This window comes from Magnolia sinica, chromosome 5 (genome assembly GCF_029962835.1).
Source record: "Magnolia sinica isolate HGM2019 chromosome 5, MsV1, whole genome shotgun sequence".
In the NCBI taxonomy this organism is placed as follows: Eukaryota; Viridiplantae; Streptophyta; class Magnoliopsida; order Magnoliales; family Magnoliaceae; genus Magnolia; species Magnolia sinica.
The window spans coordinates 82,350,695-82,360,781 of record NC_080577.1 but is presented as its reverse complement, the minus strand read 5'-3'; the positions used below and the strand labels follow the sequence as shown (position 1 = coordinate 82,360,781).

The following is a 10,087-nucleotide window of genomic DNA, read 5'->3' as shown; positions in this document are numbered from 1 at the left end:
GTTTAGTGACGGTTCCCTAGACACAAACAGGGCAAGCATATTGTGCATGTGTAACACATCCTGATAAACTCCCATATGTAGGAAAATCATGAATTCCCCACATTAAAATGGCTTTCAAATTAAAAATTGTCTTTGAATGAGAATCATATGTTGACATTCCATTAAGCCACAAATTCTTCAACTCGTCAATCAATGGTTGTAGGTAGACATCAATGTCCTTACTCGGTCCTTTTGGACCTAGTATTAATATCGTTAACATTAAAAATTCTCTTTTCATACACATTAAAGGGGGTAAATTATATGGCACTATAATGATTGGCCAACAACTGTAGACACTACTAAGATATCCAAATGGGTTAAATCCATCAGTTACAAGCCCTAAACGCACATTACAAAATTCTTCAGTAAAACTTGGCCACTTTTTATTTATTACCATCCAACTTGATGAATCAGATGGATGCCGCATAACACCACTATATTCTTTTGGTTGAGAATGCCAAGTCATTTGCTCCACTATCCATGGCACACTAAAAATAAAGTTTTTTTTTTTTTTTAAAGATTACTTATTAATTTTTTTAACAAAAGGTATATAAGATAATATTAAAATTATATTTAACATTGAATGCACACCTGTATAGCCTCTGTAGCCTTGGTGTCAAAGGAAAATATCTCAAAACCTTTGATGGAACTCTAACGCCTTTTTTCTTTGCCAAGTAATCTGACCTCCATCTTGACGTATGACATGTTGGACAATTTTGTCTATCTTTATACTCTTTCCAATAAATAATACAATCATTAGGACATGCATGTATAGTCTCATAAGTCATTCCCAATGAATTGATCATTTTTTCACTTGATATGTGCTCACTGGTAACGTGTTTTCTATTGGTAACAACTTCTTAACCAATTGAAGAAGATCATTAAAGCTGTTATCCGATCAACCATTATGTGCCTTTAAACTATACAACTCAATAGTAACCGATAATTTTGTGAGTTCTTTAGGGCAAGAAGGGTACAAAGATTATCTTGTATCATCAAATAAAGCCTTATATCTTTCTACATCAAGGTCTTCATGACAATTTTCATTTCTTCTAATATTATCCATAAGAATATCAGCATGTTCTCCAATATTTCTAAATGCATCGTTAACAAGTTCCTCCATTCTAGGATACTCATCATCGAATTGATCATCAAATGTCAATGATGATGGCTTCTCGTTACTTTTTGCAAGACTTTCACCATGAAAAATCCAATGTGTGTATGACTTATCAATACCATTAAGGAGCAAATGTTCATGAATCTCTCCAAGAATGAACATGCCACCCCTATTTCTACATTTTGCACACGGACACGAATAATGATTAAATCCACTATCATTATTCTTTGTAAACTCAATAAAATGCACAAGTCCATCCAAATATTCTAGACTTAACCTATGTTTGTCCATCCAAGCTTTGTTACTTAATGACGACATTCTGCAACAAATGAGATAATCCAGTCAATTTGATGTTAAGATGATGGTTTGACCCTACTAACTAAATGTGTTTAAAGTGAATAAATAAATTCTAATGCATGCTTTAGTGAAATAAAATAAGTTTTTATTTCCATTTTCAATCGTAAGTATGATAACAAAAAAAAAAAAAAAAAAAAACACTGTCTCTGCTTTAAACTTAACAGGCAGATTTGGTAGTTCCACACTAGGACCCTTAGGTTGGCGTGAAAGTGGGTTCCAAATGAGCTACTTCTCAGAGAACACAGGTAGAGGTGTTACCTCTTCTACCAAATGGGCTATTGTTCTAAAGAAATTTAAACTAAATAATAGAACTGTAAACAAGGATCTAATACCAATTTCAACAGAATATAAATGAAGTGACAAAATATAAATTAAGCATACCGAATTCAATATCAAATCCAGTGAATTAAGTGCCTTCATAGGTATAAGCATCAAATAAGACTAGCAAATAAAAATTTAACAAAAAACACTTTCTCTTTTAGACTCAATGAGCATATTTGGTAGTTTCATGCTAAGACCCTTGGGTTGATGTGAAAGCAGGCTCCAAAGGATCTACTGCTCAGAGAACACAGGTAGAGGTGTTACCTCTTCTACCAAATGGGCTATTGTTCTAAAGAAATTTAAACTAAATAATAGAACCGTAAACAAGGATCTGATACCAACTTCAAGGGGATGAACGAGTGTAAAGGTGAAAGTAATGTATAGTTACAAATATGTTTACATGAAGCAATAAAAATATAAACTAACCAAGGCTATAGGTAAGCACACAATTATACCTGATTCAACAAGTTCTTATCTATAACAAGAGAAGTGGACTTCTAACAAATATGATTATATTCCTAAAATAAAACAAGAACAATCTTTAAATTCAATAAATATCAAAACAAAATAGATATATGGTTCATTTAATTAAAGAGGCATTTAACATTCTATAGAAGCATTTGATGTACCACATAATCTAGTGCAATTCCATATATTTAGATGGAATTTGCATGGGACTAAATGCATTTCCATAACACCTAATACCACACGTGAAACAAGCATTTTCAGTCTAATAACTTTATATATATAAAAATGATACCTGAAATAAATAAATTAGCCACAGATGATACATGTCTCTATTTAGAGGTGATAATTGTCTCTATCTCATTCGGTACCATACCATGTACTATCCTCATACAGTTTACATGCGATCCGAAATTTCGACAGTACCTCCCCATATTCTCTAGATATATGTAAAATTCAATACTAATTAGTTGCCACATGTAATCCATTACACATGGATAAAGGAAACCAATTAGTAAAGAACCACATATCTAAAGAAAATATAGGGAGACGCTAATGAAATTCCAACTACATGTAAACTGAAAATGAGGACAACCTAAGTACTTGGTATGGTATCGAACCGTCCAAAATGGGACAATTTAGGAATCCACAAAGAACAAGCATTTTCAATCGAATGACTATACCTGTTCAATATAAATTCCTAAATGGGGGGATGCATTGTTAAATCACTAGGTGGCCTAAATACTAATTAACAACATTAGTCAACAAAGAATCATAATCATAAACATTTAAAGAATAAATATCGAAATATATAAGAAAAAGAATGAGATAATGATTTAAATGTAAGTTAAGTATGCATATAGATTACACTTTGATCATTCTACCAAGACTTGTACAGGAACAGTTCTTACGACCATTCATGTGTACACACTCTATGAATTCCACATATAGTTTACACTTTGATCACCATGGGAACATTCAAAGAACTTACTTTATGAAATCAGCCCCTAAGGGTTGAAACTATTTAAAGAATGACCTGTTTGGCTTTTTAATTTCCTATCATTATCATATTGATCTATTATGCAATACATTTATTTCACATCCAACTATTTAAAAAAAATCACAAGTGGGCCCCAACACAGCTTTCAAGGAATAAAGCCATATACACAAGTGGGCCCCAACAAAGCATTCAAGGAATAAAGCCATATACACACTTGTGTGTAACATTGAGCATATGTTGGTGCCCACGTGAGGTTGGACAGGCCTATTCATCAGTGGTACTGGCAGGCCAAGGGCCAACCTGTACAAATTAAATTATAATGGAGAATATAATGCAAATCCAGGGCTGTAAACGAATCGGATGCGTCCAAACAAACCATACATGACATCATGCCACATGTACAATACATCACCTACATGCTCATATGGTGGTTTCCTTCTTTGCACATGACCATCTTCAAAATCAGGCCAGTCCACTATTTGATAGTATTTCTCTAACCGTCCATTTCTTTGCAGATGTGTGGCCCAGTGTGAAGAGCACTCATTGCACGCGTCAGATTATGAACATGTGCCATGTTTGCATTAGTGTTGAGCTATTTTTTTGGCACATGAAGATGGACAACCTGTAATTAGAATCTATGCGATTTTCTACGGCTATAGCTGTAATGTCTCGAAAAAATTTGTACAAGGACCTAAGTACCACCTCAGGTAGAAATTACTAAAGACCAAATTCTGCGAAAATTAGATGGAAATTAAGAAAGTACTAAACTAAATTAATAGGTGGATTGGCTTGAACTACTATGTATACAAACTATAAGACCCAAAACCATTAAAATCACTAACTCAACATTACCTAAAAACCTCAGGGAAATCCCAAAACCTAGTTATGTTCGAGAGCACATTTAAACTCTGTATTGGACTTGGACTGCGCGTCAAAAGTTCGATGAATGCGAAATTATAAGGTTATGACCACCTTATTGGGCTTGACAACCAACGCGGGAATCGAGCCTAAACAGTATCCAGAAGTGCACAACTTGAGCCCTAAGCGAAGTGTGTGAGAAACGCGAATATCTTTAGAAAATGAATCCAAACTTAAGTGAATTGGACCGTTTGCTTATGGGTAAAATTGAAGACTTCAAACCGTCAATTTTTAACCCAACTACACCCATGGATCAGGGAAATTTCCCTGTACCTACCGGTATACTTGTGGCCTTGATCGAGGGACGATGATCGTTGATATGATACGAGTCCTTGATGGCAGATCAGTTTGTTAGATCGCACCATAAACACAGTCCTGGCATAGATCCATTGTCAAGGTACTTACTCCATGACGTGGGTAAGAAATGGACCTTCCTAAGGGCCCTATTTTTCAAAAACAGGCACCCTTTGGCTATAACCTAAGTATATCATGGCCCTGGGACCATTGACATCACTCTGGGCCTATATAAGGACCTTAAACCACCCCTCTCTCATTCCATACGAATTTCCTTAACCCTAGGAGAGAGAAGAGAGAAAAGAAGAGAAAAGAGTAAGGAGAGAAGGGAGATTCCTGAAGATCGTTGCTGGGATCTTTACCCACGACTCCACACGCCGTTTTGCCTCCCCACCATCGCTAAACGAACCTTTCTAACTATGATTTGGGTAAGGAATCCTAACCCTAATATTGCTTTAGAAATCCAGATAGAGTGATCAGTGAAATAGCTAACCTATTTCATGATTTATGTACCCGTTGTCCCGTTTACGGTAACATAAGATTCGAACCGTGTCCGAATCAAGTATTCTGACGAAAGGTGTGGACTATATACATTTAGGTTATGGTTTTCAAGGCTTTTAACATCAGTAATGATTTGTGTCCAACTTGATTGCTACCATATGATCTTAGTTACGATGTATTCGATAGATTATGCATGTGTGTGAACTATGTGAATATATAATGCATTCCATGTGTTTGTTGAAATGTTTGAATGAAATTGAAATTATGATTTGTGCTTGCCATGACTATTAATCGAGAACACATGTTTGTTATATGTATGACAACTCCTTTGTGAAAGGATTTGCCATAATATATGTTGTAACTAAGTTAGTTCATGTATGTAGTAATGTGTAGTCTAAGTGTTTGACAAAATGTCTAAATGAGAAATTGTTTGATGAATTGTATTTAATAAGGGTGTTGAGATAGGATTCTTAACTACCTTATCCATATTTATAGTCTCCTTCATGTAATCTAAATTGCTACTACGTGATTTACGGATGAAATGCATATGTATAACAATATGTTCAATGTGTTTGATAAAATGCTCAAATGGGATTTATATTTAAAATTGTTTGTTAAATGTTGTTATGAATATCACATGTATTCACATCCTGCATTTGAGTATGATTAGGACTACAATGTAGTCCAGGCAATCAGTAACGGTTCTCGATTGAGTGGCCGAATTATTCTCGCCACATTGGATACGCTCGATGAATCCAAGCCGTACGATAATTATCGACAGTGGTTAGGCCATGTGGAATGCTTATGCGTTCCATGTTGATTAATTCAGCGTGCGCTCGTATCAATTGAACTTATTAAATAACTTGATTGGCCTATTATGTGTTTACCATGTATGGATACTACTGCTTGAATCTAAGGTATCACTTACCAATGTAAAGCCTGTTTCAACCATGGTACCATGATCCGCTAAGACTCATGAGCCGGGCATGGTGGTATAGGACATCGTTGTTGAGTTATCAGCCTATACTAGGGTGACGAGCCTCCCTGTAATGTCCAATGAGCAACCCAAACTAGTGAACCGAATATAGTGGTATGGGACACTATATTCGAGCTGTCAGCCTATGTTAAGGTGACGAGCCTCCCGTAGTGACCTCGAGTATAATCAATTGAACTTGCCTATCCACTGCTTTTTATTAGGGGTGATGCCCTACAACTTGCCTATCGTATGTGAACAACTAAGATTGACGGCCCTAGATGGATCTCCATTTGGGTTAATGATATAAAGGGAGGTACTTTAGCTTCCCGAATCTACTGTTTGAATAAGTCTAATTAGTTAATTGGCTAACATGACCATACACCGCATTGCATATGCTTTGGTAAGGAAGTGTACGTTTAGGGAGTTTTCCATGCGCGATCGTTAGATGAAGTTACTAAGGGAGTGCAGGTAAGGGCATGCATCATTACAACATACCATCTCTGCATTAACAAGAGTACTTAAGACATGATTGTTGTATTGCCTTATCATTACTACTTGACTGAATTGATAACATGTTAACCTTTGCCTTATAGTACCATTGAGTTGATCACTCACTTCCACTCTGGGATGGTGTTTTAAAACACTAACCAGACCCTGTTTTAGTTGCGGATGACAACGTGGCTTACGCGACGGAGCCGAATTTCTTATACGAGGAGGAGTTCTCCTACGTGCAACTCTCAGGCGGGTTTATGTAGACCTAGAGCTGCGTCGCTGAGATTACAGGGTTATGGATTAGTTGGACATTTACACTTTGAAATTTTGTAAATTTTGGAACAATACATGTATATATTCAGCCTGGTATCATACTCATACTCCAGGGATTGAGAAACACTTACATACTTTATATACCTATCTCAGTCTTTCGCTCACTTAATTTAATTATCTCTGGAGTATGATATGCTGATTTAGTATAATCGCTCTCATGTTTAATGCACTAATATGGACAACATTTAAACATCATTATCTATTTTGCATAAGTGATGCGTTGGATCTTGGGAGTAGAGCTTTGCTCGACCCTTAAAATCCGGGGCGTTACAATAGCAATGGAGCAGGTCTGTGGGCTTGCAGACCTAATCCATTTTGGGCATGATTACAAATTGATTTATAAACATGGTGGGCCCAAATCTAGGTTCCACTAATGTTCTATTGAGATTTGGTAGGATCTCACAATTAGATCCTTTTATGTGTGTCATGGACCTGATCAAGTCTAATCCTTACAAAAAGTTCTAGTCCTGACATAGCCACAAATAGGAATGTATTTGCAACCCATTTTCATTTCACCCTTACTAATTTGAAGCACCTCATAATATAAACTGAAGGGAAGTAGATTCAGTTTGCCACCTTGTTATTTCTGTACAAGTGACTTGACTGGATGAGATCAAAACCATTCATTTGATATTTTCATTAGTGAATGGGCCTTGGTCCAGCAATCTCAAAATTTGGACCATCCTAACCTTTCATTTGGTAGCACACAAATGTAAACGATATCTTCCATTCAGGGAGGAAAGGTCCATTTATTAGATGATTAAGGGTTTGTATGTGCATGTGTTCTTGATATGTTGTTTAGAAAGTAGTAGCTTATTTCTATATATATCACCAACAGTTTTTGACGATTTTGCCCTGATAATTAGTTTTTAAGAGAGTGCTCTACCTAAAGATTTGGAAGGATGTATGAGGGATTTACGATATAGTTCGGGGTATTTGGGGCATCATCAATTAAGGTTATTTTCCTTATTTTAAAAAGGCCTTCAGCTTCTACTTAACCTCTTCCTGATTTCCTAGCTACCTACTTTCTCTTTCCCAATCTCTCTCTTCCTTCCTCTCTCCATGTGCAACGCATGTGCCACAACCTTGGTATGTTATAATCCTAGTGACTTATTGATAAGACTAGGTGCTCACCAATAGTTATGGACACCTGTAAGAAACTTTTTTAGAAGGGTTCAAGAGTCACTGCTGGACACTAAATTCTTTTATTGATCAGAGGGACACTGCATGTTGGGATAGTGTCCCCTGTATCTCTGTTAAATTCAATCTATTGTGCTAGTTTCCTTCACTTGCTTTTTGATTTGAGGGTAGAGAAGTGGCTTAATCTTAATCTCGAAAGGAAACTCTCTCCACACTGATTGATTTGTGCCTACTCCATGCATGGGCCTAAGATAAATAGTTTCCTTTCAGACTTCTTTCTCTTGAAGGGTATACACTGTTTTATCTCTTAAATATCATGTCTTAATTTCCCTCAAAAACCAGTTGATGGATGTCAAATATGCTTTTCATGAATGCCTTCTGGAACACGTTTCTATCACTTGCTGCTCAAAGAAAGAAAGGAAAGGAAAAAAGACAAAAAAAAATGTCTTTATCACTTAACATGCTAGATTATACATCCCGACTGCCCATTTCATGTTTATAGGTCAACAAAGCTATGCATGAGCTTGTGCAGGTTCCAAGGGTATGGTTTGAATTGTTATACCAGATGCTTGAAGATGATGGGTGCAACTTTGTTGGGTGGGTTGGAACTTTAAATATGGGTGTTACGTATGGGTATGGGCCTAGATTTAGGACACCCTTTTATTCCCAAATTTTATGATACAAGGATATGGCTATATCTATAATACTTTTATTATCATAATATTTTGAACATTCTTTCTATTAATTTCCAAATATGTTTGTATTCTGTAATGACTTTTTGATTTAAACTATTTAGGCATGGCTGAGTCATACTTGCACCAATATGGGTCCTATACCCATATAATTGTTATGTCACAGAAAATATGGATCCCTCAGGGATTTGAAAGATCTAGGTATCATGGGGTGCAAGCTTCTATCTATATGTATTTACTTGTTAAGAAAAATAAAACATAGCTATGATATGCATTTTAAATCTTTTATTATCTTCACTTATTTTGCTACTTTGTGTAAGTTTCATTTTCCAGCTATGTCATCGATTCGTATGTTTGTGTTTGATAGAAATGACTACGAAATTATGGAAATGTTAGCAGGTCCTATTTATTCTACTTCTCTAACCCTCTCTCTCTCAACGCATCTCTATGTTTCTATCTAAAAGGTTGCAAATAGCTCCTCTAGACATCGTAGATTATCTCAGTACTTTCACTATATCACACACTCTCCATCTTTCTTCTCCCTCTCGTTTCCCCTATACTCTGTTTTTAGTGCTTATATTTTTGTGCTCACATCTGGATTATGCTTCAATACTTGGAGCAATTGGAGCAATCTTTTCTGCAACAGATTCTGTTTGCACCTTACAGGTTCAAAAACTCTTTGCATAGCTGTGTTGCTATCTCAACTAATAAAAATAAAGACTCACTGCAACTAAAATACCTTTCATCAAATGTAGGTTCTTAACTAGGATGAGACTCCTCTACTGTATAGTCTTGTGTTCAGGGAAGGTGTTGTCAATGATGCGACATTAGTGGTACTGTTTAATGCAATTTAGAGATTTGATCTCACTCACATCAACTCTAACATTGCTTTGAAGTTTGTTGGCAACTTTTCTTTATTTATCCTGAGCACCTTGCTGGGAGTTGGGGTAAGTTACTTCCTATTTATGTTAGTGCTATTGTTTTTATTGTTATTTGAAGTTTGTAAGGCAAGTTTATTTTTTCTCTTCCCATTTCCACAATGTGGAATTATATTCTCTGATGATGTGTTTTATCTATTTTACAGGCTGGACTACTTAGTGCATACATTATAATAATCAAAATATTTAAAAAAAAAAAAAACTGTATTTTGGCAGGTTTGTTAACAACAGAATTCTATAATTTTATTAGTGTTCTGGTGCAAATGTTCTACGTCATGAAATTTTCTTAGAAAGTATTTTCCACCCAAATACTTTCCGAGCTCCTAACGCATGAAAGTAATTCTACGACCAATGAGTTTTAGGAGCAAAGTTCTATAACACAATGGACTAAAAGTTTAGCAATTTCCTCAATATTCTTTTATTTTTGTTTCTTATTTATCAACAGGGAGGCAGTTGTTGTGTACTCAAGTGAAGTGAATAGGGTGGCAAAGGAGCTCCTTGATA

General features: G+C 35.7%; 1 long non-coding RNA gene across 1 annotated transcript; it reads left to right on the top strand.

Moving 5' to 3' along the window:
• Positions 1-9,263: 9,263 nt before the first annotated feature.
• LOC131246208 (uncharacterized) lies at positions 9,264-9,760 on the top strand. Its single transcript, XR_009171250.1, has 3 exons — positions 9,264-9,311; positions 9,401-9,592; positions 9,730-9,760. It is a non-coding gene; the product is annotated as an uncharacterized LOC131246208 (long non-coding RNA).
• Positions 9,761-10,087: the final 327 nt, after the last annotated feature.